Source organism: Cydia strobilella, chromosome 7, assembly GCF_947568885.1.
Source record: "Cydia strobilella chromosome 7, ilCydStro3.1, whole genome shotgun sequence".
Lineage (NCBI taxonomy): Eukaryota > Metazoa > Arthropoda > Insecta > Lepidoptera > Tortricidae > Cydia > Cydia strobilella.
The window spans coordinates 7,484,808-7,497,305 of NC_086047.1; positions in this window are offsets into that span (position 1 = coordinate 7,484,808).

Here is a 12,498-nt window from a genome sequence, read left to right on the forward strand (position 1 = left end):
TAAGGAGGTGAAATAGAGGTTGAAAGTTTGTATGGAGATCAATTTTTTTTTGAGTGCGTTACTTGAAACTTTGTATAATGAGCATATTATTATAATACAGGAAAAGTGATTTTAGCGTTTTCAAGAATTCGTCCCCTAACAGGGTTAAAAGGGGGTTGAAAGTTTGAATCCATTACAAATGCTTTGAAACTTCTTAGAAAGGTATGATAGACGATTACAAAAAAACTAATTTTGACGTTTTTGGAAATTTAACCCCTCAGGGGGTTGAAAAGGGGATGAAAGTTTGTCTTGGGGTGCAAATTTTATTTTAAGCTAGGAACTTAAAACTTTGCAAAACGTTATTATATTAAAAAACAAGAAAATTACTCTCAGCGTTTTTAAAAATTCATCCCCCATGGTGGTGAAAAAGCGGTTAAAAACTTTATCTTGATAACTATATCATTTTAGCTACTAGGCCAAGTTAGGTATCGATTTTGTATAAATCGGGTATGCCGAATTCATTTATGATATCAAAATGATACCATTCCCGAGTGAAAACACAAAAAATATGAAAAAACTTTTTTTAATTTCTCTTTACGCTTAAACCGCTAAACCGATTTAGATAAAATTTGGTATAGAGATAGTTTGAGTCCCGTGGAAGAACATAGGGTAGTTTTTAACCAAAAAAATGGAGACTGCGTTTGCATGGAGAAGCGGCCGTGCCCTTTCCTCTTAATAATGGTCACGAAGGTGGGTACTTTAAAAAAATCATTTTTCAGTAAATGTCAAACGATTTGGGACTTAAACGCGTTACCATGCCTTGCCGAAAAAAATCGAATCTTTCGCAAAAGTCTCGCAATGCATTGCGGCCACAAGGGGCACGGTCTCAGGAGACTGAGAAAAACCACGGTGAGAGACTCAGTGGCGCTCTAGCCAGGCAGGTCGCTTCGCTTTCGGCTGAAACGGCAAGCCAGCGCGAGTTCGATTGTGATCCCAAATATATCGTACGTAATACATATGTAGGCGCAGATCCTGACGGAGTGTGGCGCCGGAGAAGCCGTGTTCATCCCGCGTATCCTTCTCATTCCGAGCAACTTCCAGTTCCGCTTCAAGCGCCTACAGGTCCCCGTGAGCGTCTGCTTCGCTATGACCATCAACAAGTCGTAGGGGCAGATGCATTTCAAACTCCGAAAAAAAAAAGGGGCAGACGCTGCCCGCCGCCGGCGTCATTTGACTGATTTGACTGGAGGACCGATTTGGATGACATGATTTTGATGGGAACACCCAAATATTCCGAAATATGTTTTTCCGATTTTTATAACCACGACTTTCATAATCCCGATTATTTATAAGTCCGAAATATCAAAATTACGATTTTTAAAAACACGATGGAATAAAATCACGAATGTGCTATTTCCGAAAACTTAAAATCCGATTGTCACTTGATAGAAAGCTTAAAGTTCCGATTTTACACTTTTCCGAAAATATTTTTTTTTCCGAATTCCTAAATTCTGAAAAATCATTGTCCGATCGGAAATAAAATAATTCGGTATTCAGAAATTCGGTTTTTTACAAGATCGGAAAAATGAAATCCGTGATATTCAAATGAAGACTCACGTTTTAGTAATTATTACGGGTACCTGTCGTGCCGCAACATGTTAAATTCGGCATAAAATATGTTTGGCATAAAAATTCGGCATAAATAAATTAGACAGAACTGCGAACCTGCGAACCCGAACTGTTGCTAGAAGTGGGTTAGGTTAGGTTAGAACTGCGACCCCCAAGAAAACGAACTGTTGCCAGAAAAGTGGAAATTTAAAAATTGGGATATTTAAAATAGGAATCACGTTAATTCGGAATAAGGGCAATTCCGAATTCGTGATTTTGAAAATCGTAAATGTTAAATTCGGTGTTTGCCACCATCGGAATTGTTATAGTCGGAATTATGTAGTTCGGAATTTACAATATTCGGCTTTTTGGGTTTTCGGAAATATAAATCTTCGTCATTTTCATCATTCGTAATTATGACAGTCGGAATTTTGATGGGTCGAGCATTTAAAAATCGGAATGATAAAATTCGACATTCTAAAATTCGAAATAAAAAATTTTGGAATTATGTAGTGTACCCGATTTGCATAGGTACAGTCAAGGACGTTAAACAAAAATGGTACTGTATCGTTCGAAATACACCTATACTACTCTATGCCATTTAAATCACGACAAAAATTTGAATAAGGGCAAAAAAATATTCATTTTGTAGTGTAATTTTATTTAGTGGTAGCAAAGAGGATATAATATTATAGAACGGTACTGTCATAGTAAATTTTGTAACCACAGTAAATTCACTGCCATCTATCGACACACTTTAAAACTAAAAATGAAGATTTATTAAAATACGATAAAATGTATTTAAATATGGATAAATGATCTTTTTTATTTGCATTAATAATTTTTTTATTTTGACCCATGTTCTTTCACTGATATGCGTTAAAATTGTTAGATAATAACAAACGAAACCGTCAACGCCCTCTATACGAGAGTAGGCAAAAGGTAGTAGCGACATCTGATCGAGAATCAAATTTTCGTGATTTTCGAGGCACGTTTTTTCCTTAGACTGTATCCATCTATTACGGAGTTATATCTATCTTTGGTGGTAGGTACCTAATTGTAAAATATTTTATCTGGACTACAGTCCTCTAGCGTATCCATCTGTCAACTTTACTTTAAGTTCTGTCTCCAGGGGACAGGGAGATAAATTAGGGGTGAATTAGCCGCTTACTGAAACAGACCGAATTCCACGCAGGCGAAGCCGCGGGCACAGCTAGTTTTAAGATAAAACAGCGTTTTTACATAAGCGTATAGAGCAGAAAAGCTTACAAAGCCAGAGTCTACAATAGCCTCTACGTATTTACATTAAGAGAAAAAGCTAGTGCAACCGAAAGTTAAAAGCTATTGTGGCAAAAGTACCTGGTACATAAAATATTAAATTCAATTAGCTTACTAAAACAAAGTCCTAAATTTAGTAAATCCATGTTAAAAACTAGATTAAAAGAATATCTTCTTGATTTATCATGATTATAAGTTGGATTTACTTAGAAAGTGAAAAATAATGTAGGTATTTTATATTTATAACTTCGTAGCCGTGCACACTTGAAGTACAATATTGAACCTGTCAATAGTTAATACACTTAAATAGTTTTTTTATATCATTTTCGATTTAAAATATATGTTAATTATTAATATTCCAGTGAAAATCAACTGCGTACCATTTTTAGGTTACCTATATGTCAAATGCTAAGAAATACTGACATATTTGTTAACATTATTTGCCATTTCTATTGAACCATAGTTTATAGGTATATATATATATGTGTGTGTGGTATATGAAACTGTTAGTTTATGTTATAAAATTAGTTTAATAGGTTAAGTGTATACAAACTGAGCGCATCTCGCCATCAAACGCAGCAGTTTGGCAATAATATATATAAATGTTTAGTAAGTTGTAAATTTGAATAAACAAATAAAATAAAAATTGAAAACTGTTTCTAAATAATATGATCTTCGAAAAAAATGAGATAAACTAAACCAGACTTCCTATGGAGTTCCCTGATGTTTTCTTTTCATATATAGACACCTCAATTATCAAAGAATTACTTAGTAAAACCGTGAACCTATGTATAAGTTTAATTATATAAATTGGCAGCCGGTTCACGGCCGCGGTTGCGGGTCACGAGTTATTTCGTCGTGGTGCCACGAGGTTATTTCAATCGTTTAGCGCGCACTAGCCCAGTAAAACCAGTATGTGTTATCTCTAACTGCGTCTGATTGTTATGGTTGTAAAGGTCACGTCTATACTGGGTAGTAGGAGGCAAGATTAGTAAGCTATGAGAATGTCCTGAGCCGTTCTCTCGCGATGACACTTTTCTCACTATGCCCAAGGGCATTTTTGTTTGGGCGTACAACATCTTTTGTTGATTACGACACTTTGTGACAATTCCGTAGTTGGACTTGAAAATACTGGTCAGGTAATGGTGGTAGGTAAAACATTAACCGTTCTATATAATATGTATAACTATACCGCACGCCATATGCCAGGTATGCCCTACCCTTCTTTGGTAGGTACCTAATTCTAGTGCTAAATACATTGTGTTACTGTTTTATTAATTTTCCCGCTCCGTTTGTGTGAATGTCATCGCAAAGCGGAAGAACATAGAGAAGGTGAAGGAGACGGGAAACGCGACCTACAAAGGTGAGACGTAAGTACTGAACTGTCTATAAAATTACGAAATTTCTAATACCTACCATATTATAACTAGATGTGGTTTATTAATATTACTACCGGTTCGTCTCACTTGTGCTTAATAGATTAGTGCAAGCAAGCAGAGCACCGCGAGTAAGTCAAATCAATACCAAATAAAGATCATACTGAAATTCTAATAGATACCTAAATGCTGCTTTTGACAATGCATATTACAGCATTATATGTCTGAAAGATAACGTTTTTTTTCTGAAATAATGATATACCGTCATTAGATTTAGAAATAAATTGATGAAGCTATTGACTGATAAAAGCTATTACAATGTAAAAGATTTCCTTTCTCAAGATATACAGCCAGATTTGTAGTAGTTTCTAGTTTTAAGATTTTTGCATGCTAGTACAACCTGTATAGTACAAATAGCAGAATAAGCAACCAATTGTCACTTACCACCTAAGACACTATTGTACCTACTTATTCTTTGCAAATAAATACTTACTTACTTACTTACTTACTTAGGTAAACCTACAATACAATGTAAGTAATTCCAATGGGGCCGTAATTTTTATCGGAAACTATAAGAAATACGATACAATAAATATTTCAAAAAGCCTCATTGTCCAGCAAAAATCGAACCCCGTGAAATCAGTAAAAAATCGTAATTCGTTGTATTTATTTCATTTTGTAAAATAATTAGAAAATGATGACAAAGCAAGCAAGCAAGTTAAATATTACAAAAGCCGCTTCTACAACAACAAAAGATTCAATTAAAGTCAGTAAAGACCTAGAGACATAATTTAATGAACGTTATATTCTTAGATATATAAACAAAATACTGTCACAAATAGCACTCCGTGTTCCTCGACTCACCGCTAAAGTGCTACGTCCTCGACGCCGTGGTCTCTTCGCTGTCCCTACAGCTCGAACTCGCATGCATGCTAACTCTCCTCTTTATCAAGCACAGATGCTACTGAATGACATTTTAGACAGCGACGACCAACTTGACATCTTCATAACAACCGAGACCAAATTCCTAGCTGCATCATGTCGTTATATCGAGAAAATCGTTAGTGCATATAAAAAAAATATCATTAATTATTATTTTTGTACAATTTGACTAATTTTCTAAATTTTGTTATGTAGAAATGAATTCATTATTAATTTTATTAGAGTAGAATGTGACATTTACTTAGGCCTGTAAAGATGTGTTTAATTTTATTTTATTTTTTAATTGAGAAAATTGTGACAATATTATTAACTCATTATTCCTAATTCTGTATTCGGTTATGTATAATTTATTGATTCAATCTAATTTAATTTAAATCTATTTTATTTGCGGTAATTAACGGCCCTATTTGTCTTGCCAAATATTGTATTTTTTTTCCTTCTATTTTAAAGTAATTAATGCATGTTAGATAATAAGTAATATAATGCCAAATAGCACGTAAGGTTTATTTGTTAGTGTTGTCTGATTGATATAAATAAATAAACAATAAATAAACAACAAACATCAAAAGTGATAGCAACAGTGTGTAATTTTTAAACATAATTTATTATACTGAGTTGCCTATTGTATGCCTTTGAGCATATTTTGATGCATGTTGTTAATACACTGGATGTTTCTTCATAGATGCAGAATAAATCATCCCCACCAAACACATTTTCGCGTAAAAGTTTGCGAAGACGAGACCATATAGCTCGCACTGTCAAAAAGTTATCAGATCTCATGTAGAGCCAAGCTTCTAACTCTTCAAGCCCTAACTTCACAAACTCTACACCTTAGTCAAAAATGTCAAAATATGTGCCTTGGCCGTTTCGTTACTACAAGAACTATTGTATAACAGAAAAGTAATGAACAGTGAATAAAATTTTAACATTAAGGTAGATAACGGTTTTGACTAAGGTAGAGTTTTATTCCCACTGTCTACTTCATTATATCAAAGTGATAACTTCAGTTTCCTTTCAGGGTCCTTTTAAAAGAAAATACTCCGTACGGCATAATTGTACGGTTTAACATGATGAAACAATATTGTTTCCGATTTGCCATTTTGACTACCCTTGATGTAATAACATCGTCATTAAACTTTCAAACACAATTCGTGAACATTAGTAAATAATTATCCATATCCTTATTATCCATATATGTATATACATACCCATATGGGTTGAATGCTTATTATGTTGAATTACTTACAATATGATTTATCGTAATTTGCTATCTAAGTTTTGCATAATTCTATGTAATATTCGGAAAAAAGTTGTAAAAAAACGCAAAAAATACGCGGCCTGTTCAAGGTGATTTTGATCACTATATATTTATTTCTCTTCTTTATATGGTTGAATCTTACATAAAACAAAAGCTTCGTCTTTTATCTTTCTTTGGATATATAATGTATGTGTATTGGACTGCCAATTTGCAACTGTACATGTTGGATGGCAGTCAAAAATAAGTGTGTTACTGAAATGTACCTAGTTTGGTTTTAGGGTATTAGCAGACTTGCTGGTGTTAAAATAATGTTCTAATAAAGTAGGTTCATACAAATAAACAATTGTACCTATTTTCACAATCCAGCCGCGTATTTGCGTCTAATGACAATCCCAAAGTAAACAAGTAGTAAATAAAGTTGCGATTATAATTTTAAACTAATTATATTACGTTTTGATTAATAAAAGAAGCTTTCAAATCATGGCTAGCTTTTTTATTAAAAGCTTTATAATACATATTATCACAGTCAAAACCTTTGTGATAGAAATTATGACCTGACTTAGTACGTATAAAGTAAATCATAGATTGCAGTTGTTATGGATACCGGTCTAGATTCTTGTCTTTTCTAATTACACTCGTAGAAGGTTGTCTGACCATTGTTTTAGTACGTAATATTTTTTAAATAAAAACTAAATAGTGTGAAGGTACTCGTACCAGTAGTCAGCCAGGAACAGTAAATGGTAAGGACATGCCTAGGTATATATTTTAATTTCCACGTAGATGTAATCAAGCATACAGTCCGCCTGTTGGTAAGCAGTCTCCTTCACCTATAGACGCCTGCAATTTCATATAAATTTATTTCGGGCTTTCCCGATCTATCGACTCACGACAAAGCTGACAAATATGGATATTAAGGAGCCGTTGTGAGATAAATTTATCTTGAGCAAGCTAAAGCCCCGGTAAGGTATAGACAGTGCATAATATCATGCACGACTTTATTTACTCGTAGGTTCACGAACTGCGGCATTATGCAAAGTAGAAAGATTTTAGAATTCAAAGACTTTCCTTTTAACACACATGTAGCAATCGAAATGATGCCAAAAAACAATGATAAAATAATGCTTTGTAGAGAAATCAAACCTAAATAAAACCGATATTTGACAGGTAAGGTATGAAGTGTGCCGTTCCACCGTTTCTCCCCCTCCGTTTTCTTAGGATAGTGGTGCCGTCATAAATGTCATATAGCAGCCGTCTCCATACAAAATTATATGGCTAAATATGGATGGTGTAGTATTTTGTATGGAGACGGCCGCTATACGAGTATGACGGCACCGCTATCCCTGGAAGCCAGAGCTTATAATATAATAAATAGCACATTTCCGTTCCTTTCGGTTCTCTAGGGTAGTCCCGTTTGGGCGATTTATAAAAAAAGTATCTTTATTTCAGAATATTCAAAATTCCATACAATATTGTTAGTACCATCGTTATAGCTATGTGTTAGTAAATACATTAAAAATAAAAACAAAACTTTCAACAATAAAATCACAATCCAATAAATTTAAATAATGAATATAATAATAATAATTAATATGTCAGATTAAAAATAATATAGACTAGAATAATGATTAGAATGTGAAAAAAATTAAATTCATATAAATAATGATTTTATGTCAAAAGAGCAACAGATACACGCATAACAAATGTCGATATATGTATTTTACTTAATAGTTTTGACCCATGCACACAGGATGGAACTATCGGGTCTATCGGCGATGACCTTCAGTATCCCGTTGTCGTTGTCGTATTTATGTAGTATGCATCACCCGAAGTGCAATGATTTACCTTGCTCGGCGCGATTAGCTGACCCGAACATTTTCTTCCCCATATAAATTAAGCCATTTTTACGGAGAACCTACGCCGTATAAAATGGGCTAATGGATAGTACGGACTACACTAGATAATCTAGGTGGTGAGATATCATAAACTACTATTTAGTCATTGGCCTAAGTACCTACTTCCCTGGTCGATTATTTTTTAATACTATCTCACTTTATTGAGTTATTTAAAACAGTTATCGAAAGTCTCGTGTGAAGACCTTTGTAAACATCAATATCATATATACATATATTATGAGATCATTAATCCGAACGGTATATACTTGTTTATTTTTGTTTAAACTTCTTGACGCTAAATAAGTTGCCAGGGACAGTGTGACTTATTAATTAGCTACGTGTGAAAATATGTCGGTTTTATTATGTCTTAAATTCTCAATTGCAAATCTATGCAAAGCTCATGACCTAAATTTTTAAGACAAAGAGCGTGTACTCGTTTTTTATTTCTTATCAAAAGTGAGTCTTACCCATTGCATTGTTATTATTTATAAAAAAAAAACTCGAACTGTAGGTATGTCAGAAACGAAGGCAATTTAACCACGACGAAAAACTTTATCGGTACCTATAATAGGTAAATGTTTCTTAAACATTAAGTACTAGGAAATATCCAGTATTTAGTACGAATTGTGTGTGTTTTTTTTATATGTTTTAATATCCAAAGTTTCAACCTGATAGGTATGTAGATTGTAAAGATATAAATTACTTATTTGTAAGTTAATTATAATCTGCGTACATTTACGAAGTGTAATGCAATACAAAATACAGAGTATTTTCAGGTCAGAACAACGGGCTTGGTGTATCTTTAGCTCCGGTTTCCACAAAATCATGTTAAACTTTTCTGATGAGTGGACAGACGAATGCAAATTAATATTGCCAAAAACAAAATTGGATTATTGCGTCAATTGCCCTTAAAAGCATTAAAATCTGCTCTCCATCAATAGCTCATTCAAAAAGTATTTTACACGGTAAATGAGTTAGGTATTTGATTATAAATAAGACTAAGGCGTAATAATAAGGCGTTATAATACTTATTCAGGTTAGTAGCTTGATAGATTTGGTAAGCATGAAATGTAACAAAAATAAAAATTTCACTCATGTAACATTCGCACGCAAGAAAAGGGTGTAATGTGCAGTCTGCAGATCTATTTTAATGTAATTTAAGACCATTGTAACATTTGTAACCATATTACTGCGAATAAACTTTTTATATTTGTATTGACATATCTGCGAGAATAGCCACCGATCGGTGTACAAGGAGAGATTTGGAGCGGAAACGGAAACCATGAACCGCGAGGTAATGCAATTTGACGCCCTATGTAGGCTTAATACAAGTTTACCGTCCCATAGCCTTCTAAGCTGTTCGGAAAATTCGCCTTACGCCTTCATTAGCAGCCCGCTGCTCCGGACCATGGCCCTCTTTTTGGCGCAGGGTAAATACGCCCCCGGCGAGGTACGGGGCGCCCGCTGTTACGTATGATTACGTACATAATATCAAGCGTCACGTGGCAAAGTAGCGCAGTACATAGGGAATAAAATTCAAGTAGACTTGACGTGGTGCAGACCTACGTTTACCTCGGGGCTTTAGTCTCAAACAGCGGCGGCTGCGTAGATGAAGTGAAACGACGCATGGCCATTACCAGAACTGCGACGGAGAAGTTAAAGAAAGTATGGAGGAATCGCAACATTACCAAAGCCACTAAAGTCAGACTCGTGCGAACACTTTTATTTCTCATTTTTCTTTACGCGGCAGAGACGTGGACAGTGCGCGAGTTGTAAAAGGGGAAGATAGATGCCCTGGAGATGTGGTGCTGGAGGAAGATGCTTGGGATATCGTGGACGGACTTCCGCACCAACGTGTCCATGCTCCAGGAGCTCGGCATCACACAGCGTTTATCGACTGTAGTACAGTCGCGTATACTACAGTACTTTGGACATGTCTCTAGGCGAGATAACGACTCCATAGAGCGACTGGTCGTACAAGGCAGAATGGAGCGAACCAGATCGCGCGGCAAATCACTTATGCGCTGGACTGACCAAATAAAGTCCGCAGTGGAAAACCGCGTATCTGAGTGTGCTAGACAGTCTGCCAACAGGGAGAGATGGCGGAAGATCGTGCGAAGAGCTGTGTCCGCCTCTACTACCGATGCGGACGCTTCAACGTGACCACGACCGCTCTGTCAAGAGCGATACGACAGAGAAGAAAGAAGACTTGTCGTTGCCATTATAATGCAAGTAAACAGCTAGCTATTGAACTGGCTATCATCTTGAAGTGTGACCATTGTAAGGCCGGGCAGGCGTTTGACGAACGTTTCTATTAAATTTGACGATGTCGCGCGGGCCCCAAGTCCCAGCTGTAAATAGGTATCGATAGGGGCCACCCCACGCTAGCGTCTCCCGAGCGCGGCGTCCAGTCAACTCTGGATGTTGGCGCAACAGCGCATCGACGCCATTTTCCATAGCGATGACTAGACGCCGACGCTCAAAAGATGCTAGTGTGGGGTGACCTTAGATCGCAACTGAATTGCTGCAAATAGTGCAAACTCGCTGTAAAAAGTATTCATATGTAACCGGTCTCAGTTACTCAACCCCATATTTAATTGGAAACTATTCGTCAGCTAGACTAATCGTATGAATAGGTGGCGGATACGTCCGTCACGGGGCTGGCCTTGAATTACCGCATCCAATTCATTGTAGGATTTGTAGGCAATAGCTTCGTATAAATGTGACTGTAATCACATGGCAAATTATCTGATTTGTTATTACTCCGTCATGTAAAGTCAAAAAGTCAGGTTTTCCCATCGGCATTTTCCTACCTTCAAAGTTAAGGATGACTCGCGCTAGACCGGGCCGGGCCCGGGTCTATGCGTCCGACACGTCATTTTCTATCTATGACGGCTGATCGGTGATCACGTGCCCGGCTCCGGTTCGGTCTAGCGTGAGTCATCCTTATCCAGTTAGGAATGATTTAATTTTGTTGGTACCTACTTTATAAGCCAGGCCAAAAATACAACTAAATAATCTGGGGGCACGGCAGTGCCCCCGCCAAAACGAGCAAAGCGAAGCGCAAGGGCACTACCTACCTTTTCTCGACGCGCTTCGTCGTTTTTTTTAACCCTCATAACTTGGGTTTGGACCGTTTGGATTATAACAGATAAACAAAATTCTCGGGATATGTCATTAGTGGACTTATTAATCATAAAAAAATTCAATAACATATTATACTTTAGATTTTATTCGTTAAAAAAAACCGATTTCGTCACTCACTCACTCATTCACTGACTCACTCACTGATGATCATCAAAACCTTTAGGGTACTCCTGAAATCCTAGGAAGCTGAAATTTGGTATGTAAGATAGTCTTTTAGTACACAAACAACAGAAAAATTCAAAAACTTGAAATTTTTAGCCCCTTAGGGGGCGAAAAGAGGGGTGGATTTTTTTATGGGGAATGAGGGCTATCGTTTTTTTGCTCACCAGTTGGCGCCTCTGTTGATGGTGGTCCAAAAGACTAAAGAACAGCTGTCAGTCATTGAAGTGACAAATGACATTTGACATTTCGAACTATGGAAAAGACCACCATCTACACTAGCGCCCCTAGCGGCGAATTCATACGCGTTAGCCCTTATTAATAACCGCTGAACCGATTTCGTTGAAATTTGATATGTAGATAGTTTTTGTTATGGGGAAGGATATAGAATAGTTTTCAACCCCAAAATCACCCCGCAAGGGGGTGGAAAACAAAGTTAGGGGGAAAAAGGGGGTTGAAGTCTATGAGGAATCGGTAAAAAGCAGATTGTGTAAACGATGCCTCCAGATACGTATTTCAGGATTTTTCATAGTAAATTACTCCCTTTAAATTGGGGGATGAAAGATTGTTATAAGCAACTTACAAAAAGAAGTGAAATCCCACCAAAAACATTTTCATGTAAAATGTTGCTAAGACGAGACCATAAGGCTCGCACTTTCAAAAAGTTATCAGATCTCTTGTAGAGCCAAACTTCTAACTCTACAAGCTCTAACTTCACAAACTCTATACCTTAGTCAAATTATGTGGCTTGGCCGTTTCGTTACTACAAGAACTACTTATTATATAACAAAAAATATAATTAATAGTGAATCAATTTTTCACCTCACGTCCATGTGACGGTAGCGAATCGGCCAAGCCA